A 15251-nucleotide genomic window follows, 5' to 3' on the forward strand; every position below is an offset into this window, starting at 1 on the left:
GGGGTTCTGTAAATTCTTGAGGCTTGTCCTGCCACAGCTATCTCACCAACTGTTCACTTCCCTTTTCCCCATTGTGTATTTGATGTACTTACATACCAAATATATACACATACATACATATGCCGAACATATATATATGTTTTTATATATGAGTGTATGCGTGTATATATAACCACATGTAACCCAAGAGAACAAGAGAGCAGTACATGGCATTTTACTCCACTGATGGAGGCAGTCACAAAGCCCATCCAGGTCCAAGGAGAGAGGACACAGGACCCCACTACTCAATGCAAGGAGGGCCAAAGAACTTGTGGCATATTTTAAAACTACCACAGAATCAGTGAATCCGGTCATTAAATAAGGAGAGATCTTTAGTTTCGTGGAAAGACAGTCTAGTCGCACGGAGGTGATGCATATTGCTGTGCAACCAATTCATGTAAAATGTATGGAATAATGTGACCTGCTCTTGCAAAGTCCCCCCTGAACCTTTCTTTTTCTCATTTACTTTTCCCTTTCTGTCGTCTACCTTACTTCCCTCATTTACAATTTTACGTGAGAAGAGGCAGGTTTAAATAAGTCATATGGGAGTAGCTTGAAGAGTTTTAGATAAAAATGGCTCTAAAATTCTAACAAATAAATAAGGAAATAACATAACAGGAAAATTTTTTGTTGGAGAGGATTATCTCCCCAGTGCCTCAATAGTTGGCTGGATCTTTTGGATTAACATTATGTACAATATATTGATTTGTACTCAGTGTTACTTCAAAACTGGTACAATTTTTTTAAATGACATATTCACAGAGTTCAATGAAGCCTCCAGAGGCAGGTGAGCAACTAAACCTTCCAAAACAGATGGATACCTGTGAGCAATATTTAATCTTAATGGAAAGCCAAGTTTACCTATGACAAGTTTCTGGCTTGGGAGCAATGCTTACTGGGATACAACTCTGCTGAGTTAAACGTTTACAGAGAATAGAGAACAGGGTAGCCAACCAGCTGCTTTCTGTCAAGCCTGCATTTAAAACATGCCTCAGAACCGCTGATTAAATGTTCTTATGCATCCTCAATTGAGTCTCCAAGTGGTTTTCTAAAGCATAATTCAATAATACAATTAGTAGTTGAACTAGGTTCCAATGTTACTCATTAATTCACTTATTCCACACATTTTGTTGAGTAAGTAAGTACCATGGCCAACTCTTGAGCAAGTTACTGAATGCTATACTGTGATGTATGTCAGTTTTAGAGATTCCTCTTTTAAATGATTAACCCTTACTGGAGAAAAATGACTTGAATTTGCATACAATTTTCCCTTAGAAACTAAATGAGTAAGTGCATGAAAAGCTAAGAAGAATATCTGGCTCTAGCAAGAGGACATTGCATGTTTAGCTACTATTATTAAGCATAAGATGATCTAAAATTCTCTCAAGTTCCTGTATCTATTCACACTATTTCTTGACTAGGTCAGAGATTGGTAAAAATACCAATATCTCTCATGAACATGGATGCAAAAACCCTCAACAAAATGTTAGGAAATCAAACCCGACAATGTACAAAAAGAATTATACACTACAGTGAAGTGGGGTTTATTCCAGATATGCAAGGCTGGTTTAACGTTTAAAAAATCAATTAATGTAGTTTCCATTGTACGGATCTTTCACTTCCTTGGTTGAATTTGTTTCTAAACATTATATTCTTTTTGGTGCTATTGTGAATGAGATAGTTTTCTTCATTTCCTTTCAGGTATTTCATTGTTAGCGTATAGAAATGCAGCTGGTTTCGGTATGATTTTATCCCCTGCAATGTTCCTGAATTCGTTAATTAGTTCCAACAGTCTTTTGTCTGAGTCTTAGAATTTTCTATGTACAAGATCACATCATTGGCATTAATGACAATTTTACTTCTTCCTTTCCAATTTTGTTGCCTTTCTTTATTCTGAGTGATTTTTCTAGCTAGGACTTCCAGTACTATGTTGAATAAGAGAATGGGCACTCTTGTCTCATCCTTGATCTTAGAGGAAAAGCTTTCAACCACTCACTGTTGAGTATGATGTTAGCTGTGGGTATGTCATATTATTTATTTACTTTATTATATTTACTTATTACATTGAGGTATGTTTCTTCTATACCCCATTTGTTGAGGACTTTCACAATGAAGGATGTCGTATTTTGTCAAATGTTTTTTTTTGCATTTATTGAGATGATCATATTATTTTTATCTTTTATTCTATTAATCTATTAATCACATTTATTGATTTGCATATGTTGAACCATCCTTGTATCCCAGGGATAAATCTCACTTGAGCATGGTGTGTGATCCTTTTAATGTGTTGCTGAATCCAGTTTGCTAATATTTTGTTGAGAGTTTTTGCATCTATAACCAGCATGGATATTGACCTACAGTTTTCTTTTCTTGTAGTATCCTTAACTGGCTTTCGTACTGGGATAGTCCTGGCCCCATAAAATATGTTTGTGGGTGCTCTCTCCTCTTCAATTTTTGGGAAGCATTTTGAGAAGGATTGGTATTAATTCTTCTTTAAGTGGTAGAATTCAACAATGAAACAATGTAGTCCTGGGCTTTTTGTGTTGGGAAGTTTTTGATTAGTGATTCAATTTCCTTATTGGTCTGTTCAGATTTTCTGTTTATTCATGAACCCTTGGTAGGTTGTATATTTCTAGGAACTTATTCATTTTTTGGATAAATTCATTCCATTTGTTGGCACATAATTGCTCACAGTACTCTTTTATGGTCCTATGTATTTCTCTAGTATCAGTTGTAATAACTCCTCTTTCATTTCTGATTTTAGTTATTTGTGTCTTCACTCTTTTTACTTAGTCAAACCAGCTAAAGGTTTATCGATTTCATTTCTTGAATAAAAATGAAATATCACTGCAGATCCTGTAGCTCTGACAAAGATAATGGGATATTATGAACAACTTTATGCTATAATACATTTGAAAACTTGGAGTGATCAAATTCCTGAAAAAATACAACTTACTACAACTAATGCAGGAAGAGTAGGAAATTTTGAATTATGCTTAATTATGAAATAAATTGAATCTGTAATTTAAAACTTTTCATCTAAAACACTCTAGGTCAAAATGGCTTCAACAGATAAGTCAAACATCCTTCATAAAAATTGTTGTGAGAATTAAAGGAAATAGTTTATGTGAAATATCTCAAGAAGTGTTTGGCACATAATAAAAACTCAGAAAGTAGCTATGATTATTGTTATAGCATATTCAACCCTGAATTAAAGACTTGGCTGGAGGACCGCAGACTTGGAATCTTAGAATTGGACTGAATTAGACCAGTCCGACTGATCCAGGAATTATTCAAACATAGTGCTAATCAATTCCACCTTTGCTTAACCTATCCCAGTGACAGGGAACTTATTAGAACTGTCTGAAGCAGCTCCAATTCTTCGAAAGTTCTTCCTCATTAGCTTGAACCATATGAAATTGCTGTTTGTACGCCAAAACAATCAAATTACCAACAATTTCTAATAAAATGACCAGAAATTTGCCTTTCTGTTACTTCCTCTCATTTTACTTCCCTGTCCACTCTCTCCTTTAGAGAGAATGTGAAATCAATGGTGAACAAGATAGGCTAGCTCCTGCCTTTGCCGAGGCTTACGTGCTTGACAAGCAGACAACAAGAAAATAAGCAATTACATATAATTTTCAGTCTCAAGGAGGTGGAAGAAGAGTATCTCAAGGGAAGGGCTTCGCAGAGCAAATTCCTCTAGAACAGGTACATGCGGGTTTGAAGGTGTACAGCAGCACTGCCCAGTGGAATTGTCTGTGATGATGAAAATAGTCTACTTTGGCACTGTGCAATATGATAGCACTGGCCACATATGGCTACTGAGCACTTGAAATGTGGCTAGTGTCATGTGACTCAGGAAATGCAGTTTTAATTAATTTAAATTTAAATAACCACATGTGGCTACTGCCTACCAGATTGAACAGCGCAGGAATAGAATAAGAAGAGACAGAGAGTAACAGGATCACACATGAGTTTTAGAAAGATAATTCTGACTGTCTTTTGGAGATAGACCAGACAGCGATCGTGTCTTTAGAAGTTTTCTCTATAAGGGGAAAGAAAGGAACAAAAGAGCCGACTTTGGGAACTCCCTGAAAAGAGGAGGGCCCTGACTTAGTAGGGGATGGAGTGAGGAGAATTTAGGACACCTTGTTCCTGAACCCAGACAGAAAAGAAATGAAGTTTATCCCCCAAATCTGCTGTTCCTGGAAAATCTGTAAAGAGGAAATAGCCCTTCTCAGGTCACTGAAATGAACCAAGAAATAAAATGAAAAAAAATCTAACCACAGAGAAAAAAAAAAAAAAGGAACAAAAGAAAAATGACTGAAGGATATTTCAAAGAAATAAGAAGTGTATATAGTCATTCCTTAGTGTCCTCAGGGGATTGTTCCAGGACCCTCGCAGATACCAAAATTCACAGATGCTCAAGTCCCTTGTATAAAATGGTGTAGTATTTGCATATAACTTACATACATCCTCCCACATAAATCATCTCTAGATTACTTATAATACCTAATACAATGTTAAGTGCTATGTGAATAGTTGTAAATACAAGGTGAATGTAAATGCCATACAAGTAGTTGCTGCACACAGCAAATTCAAGTTTTGCTTTTTGGAACTTTCTGGAGTTTTCTTTTTTTCCCAAATATTTTCTATCTGCAATTGGTTGAATTCTCCAATATGGAATCTCAGGGTATGGAGGACCGACTGTAACTAATCACACCCAGTCACACACAGTACTCACATATGTGTTTATGTATCTTGTATACAGTATTTATTAACAGGGATAACCCACATTTGTTGCCTTTTTTCCTACTTGCTCACAGGACATCTAACTTCCTAAGTATTTCTGGGTGTCCCCAAGGGTACCTGAGCTCACAAGTCAGCCTATCAGTTAAGTATCCGTGCAGCATCCACCTTGTTCTTCGTCCTCTGTGCATATTTCACTCAGCTCTTCTCATGGTGCTTGTCACTGAGGCTACTTTAGACACCAGTCATGCTAATAATCTTAATGCCTCCAAAGCCATTCATCCAAAGGTGCCAGAAAGATGCTCTGTTCTCTGTAGGAGGAGGAGGAAGGCCCCCATCTCAGCAACCGAAGCCACACTCTTTGGGTCACCTTCCCCTTGATCCTCAGAACATTTTCTTTCTTTTTTTTTTAAACATTTTTTGATGGGGAAGGTAATTAGGTTTGTTTGTTTGTTTGTTTGTTTTAATGGAGGTACTGACGATTGAACCCAGCATGCTAAGTACACAGTCTACCACAGAGCTATATGTTCTCTCCATCAGAGCATTTTCTTTAGCTAGCTTTTTTAGGCTTTTTTTCCCCCTTCTGGAACTCCTCTGAGCCCTACCTATGGGGTAAGTCAAAACAAAATAAAATAAAAGAAGTCCCTAGGAACTGCCACTGAGTTACCCCTAAAGAAGTTTATTTCCCCGCCTCTAGGAACTAATTAATACACGTGCGTGTACATCACAACACCTCACCTGCTCCCTGAGACACACTGCATGAAAGCACACACACCTTATGCACGTGGACCTTGTCAGCTCCCAGCTCTTCAGCGAGCATAACCATACAAGGCTGAATTCTCTTCCGGATCAGCCAGCACCATCCCTCTTCCATGCCTGTTCCTGCAAAAGAAATGGTTGAAAAAGTACATAAGCAATCACAGCCCAACAGTCAGGTGTAACGTGTATGGAGCTGGAGCAATAGCAAAACATAATGTGAAGACTTGACTTTGGTGCCAGACTGACCTGGATTCAAATCTCAGCCTGGTCACTTTTACTAACTGGATGGTCTTGGGCAGATCACTCAACCTCTATGAACTTCAGTTTTCAATTCCATAAAATATCTACTTTGGGAAGGTTGTAAAAATTAGAATACGGACAGGGCCTGGTGCCTACAAGGGGCTCAATAAATGGAAGATGCTGTTACTACCTTGGTGTCAGAGCACTGAAAGCTTAGGATGCTCCAGGCCTTGCGCAGGAGACACAGAATAAAGGCCAGAATGCTACCAAATGCAAAATCATCTTGGGATCATATTAGATTACAGCCTAGGGTTCGCCAATGAGGACACTCAAGCCAGAGATAGGAAGTAAATTGATCAGGGTCATACTGCAAATTAGTGACAGAATTGGGACAAAATTCTAGGTAAGTCAGGAAAGGTTGAGCTTAATGCTCCTTTCTGTAAAGCAGCAGCCTCTCGGAGGCCCAGGCTTTGCAGTGACCTGCCCCTATTCCACTCAGATGTGGCAATACGTACTCCTCCTTTGCACCTAGCTTGTCCCCTCATGACGGGCAAGAAAGAGAGAGAGCAGATGAGGTGCTTCTAGCGATGACTAGGCCGGCAAAGACATCCCCGTCGCCATGGCAACCCCAGCTTGGTCCTGGAGGACCCGCTCCTCCTGGCGCCCCCTCCCATTCACGCAGCGGACGTGACACGTGCGGCGGGGTCACGTGTTGTTGTTGGGCCGGGAAAGCTGCTTCCGGGTCAATGCAGGACACTGGGCTCCGGCGGCCGGAGTTGGGGACGAGGTGAAGCGGAGCCGGTCCGGGGCCGGCCGGGAGCAGGCCGGAGGCTGAGCGGCGGCCACGGCGGCGGCGGCCGGGAGGGGGGAGGAGAGGCGCAGCCCGAGGAGCCGCCGCAGCAGCTCCGCCGCCTCCCGGGCTGAGGGGTGAGTGGAGCCCGGGCCTGCCGGCTCCGCCGGCTTCTCGAGGCCCGAGGGGCTCCCCTCCGGAGCCGGGGCGCCGTGCGAGGACGCAGCGGGAAGAACTCGGAGCGGGACGAGGCCTGCTTGGGCGAAGGGGAGGATGGGGCCGGGCCTGGGCCGGGGCAGAGCCGGGAGGGCCTGGGCTGGGAGAGGGAGTGAGTCCCGGGCTGGAGGAGGGCGTCTGGGGGAGCCTGAGTTCCTGGGAGAATCCGGGCTTCTCACTGTGCCCCCGGGGGCGTGGGGGATGGGGAGACGCCCCCTGGCTGGTAGGAGATGGAGATGAGCCTGGGGCTTCTGGGGAGATAGGAAACTTGGCTCTGAACCACTGAATTAAAAAGAAAAAAAAAAAAAAATAAAGGACATGTCCCCAGGGAGGTTTGGGGGGCCAAGGAGCGGGCGGGCATTCCCAGGCTCTTGGGATACTAGGCCTGCACCTTCCAATGGGCTGGTAAAAGGACGCGGTAGTTTTATAAGGGCTTTGTGGGGGAATCGTTTCGCCCCCAAGATACCTGACTGACAATGAGGCGATTGGAGTAAGATGGGGCCTGGGAGGAGGGTACCCCATCCTGGGATCTGAGAGAGGAGGAAGGTAAGGATCTGTGGGGAGCTGCATTCTCAACAGAGTTCGGGTCCTCTTTTAGGAAACATGCTGGGAATTGGTGAAGCGAGAAAGAAATTTAACACCGTCTTCTCTTGGGACAGTGCTCCTAGAAGTTGTAGTTAAGGAAAGTTGGTTGGAAGAGAAGTGTTTATAGTCAGTGGAGGAAGGAGGAGCTCTACTCTGAAGGTTGCTAAGCTACGAGAAGCTTGTAGGCACCGCCTAGGGCTGTTGTTTGGGGAAGTTAGCAATTCTTTCAGGACCAAATACAGGCTTGGCTGAGACTTGTCCCCATTCTTTGCATGCTGCCCCGGAGCCCTTCAGTTGGTTTCCAAGAATCCATCTTGAGCAAAGAGATGATGTGTAGATGCTGAGAACTAATGAAAACATTCAGCCTTTGGGTCCCGAGACATTGGACCTAGATTTCTATAAGCTTTCAAACTTTTTTTGAGTCATACTCCATAATAGGTACATTTTACATCATGATCTAATACATACCCGCATAGGAATGAAAAGTTTTACAAGGCATTATTTACCCTTTTTACATACGGTGCATACTGATCATTCTTACTATATTCTATTCTCTGTCATTAAAAAAATGCTGACTGATACCTACTAAATTGGCTTGTAGGTCACACGTTGCCGTTTGAAAAACACTCCTTCCAAGACACATTGCTTTGGCATCCGGTTAGTGTCCTCATGTTGTATGTTTCTAGAGCGCAAGGATGATTTTATATAAGAAGATGGATGGTGGGGCTGAGGGGTGGCAGAACCAACCAGGTGCAACTGACTGCTTCATTTGTCCACATATAACATAGCGTATTTAACTCGTGTTTTATACCATAATCGTAATATTTGATACCTTAATGTCTGATCATTTGATGAAATTTTTGAGATAAGTGTGTACTTTAATTTTCTCTATCCTTTGCTTGTGTCTGAGAAATATGAGAGGCCTAGTTCCATTCTAGTTGATTTATCCCTACATCTTTAATGTAATTTTACTTTAATGTTACAGTATTATAAATATACACTTATTTGCTTTTCTGGTATTTAAAAAAATCTCAAGCTGAAACCCGTATTTTTCTAATTTCAGTAATTAGTAAGTAGTATACTCTTTCTCCATGATTAAAGGTATAAGTTCATGGCTTTAGTAACTTAATCATAAACTTAAGTATAACTTTGAGTTAGTTGACATCTTAATTCCTCCCATGAAAATGATGTTTTCATCTGTTTAGATGAATAGTATTGTAATAAATGTTAATAAGTATTAGTGAACAAAGTAAGAGGCCTTCATGTGCTGCCGTGTTTGAAGTCTTTTAAAAAGTTGTCACACAACCTGTTCTTATAGGGCGTTGAGTGTCCAATGATGTTGCCTAATTTCAGTAGGTAAATTTATACGGTATGTACTTAAGACCAGGTAATAGTGGTAACTTTTGTTGGTGACACCTTCATATAGTTTGGAATGTGGAATTCAGAGGCCATCAGGAAGACTTGCCCACATTAAAGTTCACCAGTGGGGTCACATTCTTGCTTAGATGCCTTGTGAAAGCATTCTTCTTATCTTCAAGCTTTGTGCGTTATAAATCTTTCTTACCTTTAACTATTTATTGATTGTATTGTGGTTACTGAGGAGAGTGGTATGCTGGCATGTATCAGCCGTCCTTTAAAAATTACCTTTTAATCAGGTAAATATTTGTTTGAAAATACTTAGCTTTAAAGAATGTTTAAAAGGTTTCTTTTTTGTAGTAGCTGTTTGGGACATTAAGGAAGATTCTCATTAATTTCATTTTTCTGGGAATCATGTGTACCTGTCAATAAACAGTTGTGGAGAATTTACCCTGAGTGATTGTGTGTGCTTTTTTATAGTTTTCATTTCTTCTCTTGAACCTCAGACTCTTAAGTGTTTCCACCTATAGCTGGCTCTTTTCTCATTCTAATTTTTGCTTCCAGACTGCTGTGGGTTTGGAAATTAGATGCTTACCTTTGTTAGAACTTTGTGTAAAATTAGATTGTGTAGCTCTGAATAGTGTTCTTTCATTTATATATATAATATATATTAAATATTATATATATTATAAATACTTTTTTAGTGTATGAACTATATGACATGTATTTTGGCTGCTCAGAGGCCTGTTTGCTGACCTCTTGGTCATGGGCTGTGTTTAAAATAAGTGAACTCTATTATATGTTTTGGGCCTAGTTAGCAATATAAGAAAAAACATTGTAAAAAGTAGCACGAAACTGATAGTAATAGAGTTTGGACTTAAGGGGTGAAGAAATCACTTAGCTGCGATTGTTGCCTTTGCCCTACATGCGGTTAACGGTTAAGAGGTACTGTTCTTCCCTTTTTCACCTTCTCTACTACAATGTCCTAGCTTTTATTTCTTAGAGATTAGAATGCTAACAGCCTAGCTATGCCCATTGTTACTCTCCATCCACTCGATCTTGCATAGCTTCATCAGAGTCCTCTTCCAAAGAATATTGCTGTAATGTATCATTTCCCTCCTCAGAAGCCAGGAGCAGTTTCCCAGTGCCAGCACTGAATAAAGCCCGCAGTGCTCAGGTTGACATTGTGGACATTCTACAGCCCCTTTTTACTAACGTTATTGTTCCATTCCTAAAGGCAGATCCTCTGTTCCTGCCAAGCCATCTACTCATTCCTTCCTTTGTATGTAACATTATTCCTGAAAGTCTGCGGGAAATGGGTTCCTTTCTTCATGAAATCCTACTCATCTTCATTTCAATTACAGATGACCCCTCTTCCTTGAAGTCTTTCTTGTCTGTGTTGTCTATACAGCTTTTCCCGTATGGCTTTGTATGTATTGTTTGTGTGTCTTGTTTTTTTTTCTTTTTTATCCCTTTTAGCTTGTAAAGTCATGGAGACAGGAGGCTCAAATACCTTCACATCTCTAGGACACCTAGCGTAGGGTTCATCAGAGTATATAGTTCATGGACCAAGTGAGTCGGAAGTGATTGAACTTACGGTTAAAATTGCAGACCTCTTGAAATTCCAGCCTAGACTTACTGAATCAGAGTCTTGGCATCTGCCTCAGTGATTCTTCTGACGCACAGTAAAATTTGCGAATTGCTGACCTGCAGGACGCTTTACAGTAGTTTGATCAAATGATATAAGTGAACTGAACAGTATCAGCTCAGCAGATTGGTTTAATTTTAGGGCTTTGGAGTCCAACAGCCTAGATTTGAACCCTCTCACTCACTAGCAATCTGACTATACCCTCTCTTTGCTTTACTTTTCCAGTCTGTAAAATGGGGTTAACAATAGTACCTCTTATAAAAGTGTTGTGAGAATTGAATGATAATATATGAAACAACAAGGCGCATAGTGAACTCAATAGATGTCATGATGATCAGCGTGACAAGGGTTATCGAAGTAATGAAACTTGAGAGGAGGTTCCATATCAGTCATTGTTAATAAGCAAATTGGTCATGTTAAGAATTCAGGCTTAAAATGTATTTTCCATTTTAGACGTAACAGATGGTGGATCTCTATGGTATTCAAAGTCATAAAGGTATTTTGTGTTCTTGAGAGGATTGGTATCAAATTAGCATGTTAGATTTTGTTATTTTATCCCCCTGAAGGATAAAGTGTAAACTTTTAAACAGAGGACCGTAGCCCCTTACCTTCTGGCGCTGCCAGCCCATCCTCCTTCCCACCCTCCCCCCTCACACTCCACACCAGCCGCTCTGCGTTTCCCACTTTGACTTATTTGTGTCTTTCCCCCTTATTTTTCATCTAGGGGATTCCTTTGGCTCTCGTTTAAGACTCAGGTTTGTTTGTGGCTGACCCCGAGGAGTCACTCCCTGATGTTCTCAAAACGCTCTGTGCATGCTTAGGTGTTACCTTCGTGTACGTTGGTCTTCTTTTTGGAGGGAAAAGGAATTAATCCTGGCAGATGTTACCAGTGTTTTGTATATAATTAGTCCACCTCTGCTAGAGGCAGAAGGTGGTTGGCAGTTAAATAATTTAACTCAGGCTCTCCCACTTGTCTGGACTTTACTGCTCTCATCTTTCATAATAATAACCATAATTTATTGACCACTTACTACAGGCCAGGCACAACTAGATGCTTTCAAAACTTTTTTTTTCATTTTTAAACTTCACAGTGACTCTGTGAAATAGCTATTAATTGTTTCATTTTGCAAATGAGGAAGCAGGCATGGAGAGGTAAACACCTTGCTCAGATTTCAACACAGATTCATAATTAATATTATAATTCATAATTCATAACTCAGGTCAAACAGGAGATTGAAACAGATGACACACTTCCTAAACTCCAGACTATGTGGCTATGTCACACAGTTATTAATATGTAATCAATGTAATAATTATTCATTAATGGTCCTTAGGAATGTGATAATTACTAGTACTTTTGAGAAAGGGATTAAACTAAAATTCTAGGTTAATGCTTTTCCAGTGATTTTCAAAATGTCTTTCCATCTGTCATACTTTTCACAGGTGTTCTTGATTTCCCTGCCAGAACATACTACTTCATGTTTATTCAAAGTAAAATTCACTTTTTTGCTCATCCAACAAATATTTATTGTCATGCACCGACACCGCTCCGTGTAACACTGAGCGCGACTGACAGGTCCCTGCTTTTGTGGGACTTTGGTTCCGGTGGAATTTGTCACTAAACTAACAGATGGTGATAAATGCTGTAAATAATGAACGAGGGCAAAGTGAGAAGTAATTGCTGGTGGCACTGGGGCCATTTTTAACGGGGTGGTCAGAGGCAGCTTCATTGAGAAGGTAACGTTGGTGTTTAAATTTATTTGAGGCTTAAATACTGAGATGAAGCCAGCTAAGCCGGGAGGCAAGAAAAGGGCATTCCTGTGAATGCCTTAAGAGGGGGAATCAGCTGGGAAGGTTTGAGAAGTAGAAAGCCATGCTAGCTGAAACCTAGTGTTGAGGAAGAGGGTGGGAGGAGGTGAGGTTATAGAGGTAAGCACAGAACAGATAAGATGAAGCCTTGAGGACATGACAAAGATTGGATTTGATTCTGAGTGTGAAGGGAAGCCTTTGGAGAGTTTAAAGGACATGACTTAAATTTTGAAAAAATCATTTGGAGAATGAATCCTATGGTCATGAGAGACCAGGGAGGAAGCTGTTGCCCCAGTCCTAGTAAGAGGTCAATGGAAACTTAAGCCAGAGTAAAGTAAAGGAGATGGAAAGAATTGGGCAGAATTGGGGTGTTTTAGAGGTTGGTTACATACAGGGGGTCTGAGAGGAAGAGAGAAATCAAATAAAATTCTGGAGGTGGGGACTGGTGGAGGAGGAGCAGGCTTGAGGGAGTTGAGTTCTGTTTTTGCCTCCTGTGTTTCTCTGATTATACACCCTCCAAGGATACCACAATTCTGAATTTTGTGTTTATCATTTTCTAACTTTTCTTTACAGTTGTCACCTATGTATGTAACCCTAAACAATACGATGACTAATTTTCTATGTTTTTGAATTTTGTTTAAGTAGGATTGCACTGTGTGTATTCTTATAATTAGTTATTTTATCCATTTAACGTTGCTTTTGAAAGTCGGTCATGTTGTCAGGAAGCAGTCATAGGGAACGATTGATGGTTAATTTCCGTTGCTGTGTCAACATCTCATTTTATGAATACAGTACCGTTTATCCAATTGCCTATTCTTGGATATAAAGGCATTTTTTTTCCACCAGGGTTTTTATAATTTCAGACAGTACTGTTGTTGTGGACGTTCTTGTACTTTTCTCCTGGTGCACATCCCAGGTTCCCGCAGAGTTCACCCTGAGAGGCAGAACTGCTGTGTCGCGGGGGATGTATATCTTCAGCTTCACTAGACAGTGGTGAATTGTTTTCTGAGGTCTCACCAACAACGCAGGAGTTCCCATTCTTCCACATGTTCTCCATCACTTCGTATTGTCACAGTTTTTAAGTTTTGCTAATTTATATAAAATGGTAGTTTATTGAGAGTTTAATTTCTGTTTCTGAACATTATTGAACATCTTTTACATATGTTTATCAGTCATTCAGATTGTTAAATACCTGTTCACGTCTTTTGTCCAATTTCCTATTGGGTTGTTTGCCTTTTTCTGACTGTTTTTAGTTCTCCATATTAGTTACATGTATTGCAAGTATCCTTTTCCAATTTCTTACTTGTCTTTTTACATGCTTAATGCCTTTTGATGACCAAAAGTTTTTCATTTTACTTTTCCTTTATGGGTTCTTTTTGTGTTTTGCTTGTGAAATAGTTCCCCAAATCAAAATCTTAGAACTCTTTTCCTATTAAAAAAAAAAAAAACTATTTTCTTCTCATCAGGGTGAAGTTTGCTTTCCGTGTTTTATTTGGAGCTGAGTTTTTCCGTGTTGTGAGGTGAGGATTCCCTTTCATTTTCCCCAGATTTGTATTCACTTGTCCCGTGACCAGTTATTGCATAGTTTAAACTGCTGCTCTCTGTGCCACTCCCCACTGTGTTTACATGGCCGTTTTCTGGGCTCTCTTTTCAATTCCATCGATCTATTTTTTTCCTCCAGAGTTTTCGTTAACAAATTGCAGGCGATTCTTGTTATTCATGGTACTCAATGTAAAGTTGCCTTGAATAGTGAATAGGGAACCATTGCTCCCAGGGGAAATATAGGGTTAGGGTCTTGCTGGTCTCGGTTCACATTTTCATCAAGTGATCAGTACATAACCTTGTTTTATAAGTGCTTCTGTTTAAGGACATCTTACTCAATATATGTTATTGCTTCATAGTGAAAAACACCAAAGTTCATGCCTAACTAAATCTTTTCTAACACTTGTTTTCTCTATAAGGCACATCACAACCTTCTTGTGCTAAGGGACACAGCATTACACTGGGGAGGGGGGATTTTTCAAATCAATGAAAAAGCACAGAAATTTGGAAAACCTAGCACCAAACAGATGGCAACAGGGACACTTGTTTACAGTATGAGAGCTGAAACAAGGCAGAGGGACGCCTTGTTCTATCTCAGCTGGAAATGTGCATGTCTGTTGGGTAACTCACATTTTTTGTTGCTCTGTGAGTACCTGCAAATGATTGAAAATGCTGAAGTATTGATTTTGGGGTTACAAATTAATTTGAATGAGTAGGTGAATTTGCAAATAAGGAATTTGCTAATTAGGAGGCTTGACTGTATCATGAAGTCTGGGTAGACGGTTTTTCAGGAAACCATTAACTTTAGCACTTTCCCTTCCCTCTTACGCTTACTTTATATTTATAACATTTTATTTTAAAAGAATGATTTGATGCAGTGAATCTCTCAAATACTAAGTGCTAATTGACAGTTGCCATTATTGCAATGAATTTTTGAGAATATTTTTTATTATATTTATAATCACGGTATTGTTATTTAGTTCATAGGCAAATGAGTAAAGAGTTTTAGGAAAGAATTGTGACTCTTAAAATGTTGGAAACAAGTCTAGATTATTAAACCCTTATTATTGTGACATATGAGGATCATGTTTTCTCACAGGTACTGTTAGTAACTTACAGCATATGCTTTATAAAGGCAAGTCCCTTTGGAGATTGTAATTTAAATGTTAACTCTATTAATCCCTCATCCATTAGTGACATTTTTTTTCCAAGTGAACATCAGTAAAGGAGTCCAAGAAAAAGACAAGATTGTATACATCATAAATCAGATCCCTCACAAAATGCATTTACTGAGACTTGGCTAATTTATCCCTTTCACTATTTAAGATCCTTAAGTGAATTGTTGGCATTAATTTGACAAGTGTGCTGAGAGAGTAAGAACCAGACATTTGGACTTGACCTATATTCATCTTTTTTTTTTCCAACATAACATATGTTTTATTTATTCTCTAATTTTTGAAGTAGTTTTTATTGTGGTAAGATATATATAACATAAAAGGTACCATTTTAACCATT

At 39.6% G+C, this 15251-nt stretch overlaps 1 protein-coding gene across 5 annotated transcripts in view; it reads left to right on the forward strand.

Annotated features, from left to right (window-relative positions):
• The first annotated feature begins 6514 nt into the window (after positions 1 to 6514).
• The window catches only part of TBCEL (tubulin folding cofactor E like), a 56815-nt gene continuing 48078 nt past the window's right edge, over positions 6515 to 15251 (forward strand). The window contains exons 1-2 of one of the 5 annotated variants that reach the window (XM_074357036.1): positions 6515 to 6717; positions 7983 to 8038. The gene's annotated coding sequence lies outside the window, so the exon portion shown is untranslated. Of the gene's footprint in view, positions 6718 to 7982; positions 8039 to 9321; positions 12123 to 13660; positions 13715 to 15251 lie in introns of those variants that run through there. The other 4 variants (XM_074357037.1, XM_074357035.1, XM_074357033.1 and 1 more) reach the window with 4 other exon arrangements.

This window comes from Camelus bactrianus, chromosome 33, assembly GCF_048773025.1.
Source record: "Camelus bactrianus isolate YW-2024 breed Bactrian camel chromosome 33, ASM4877302v1, whole genome shotgun sequence".
Lineage (NCBI taxonomy): Eukaryota > Metazoa > Chordata > Mammalia > Artiodactyla > Camelidae > Camelus > Camelus bactrianus.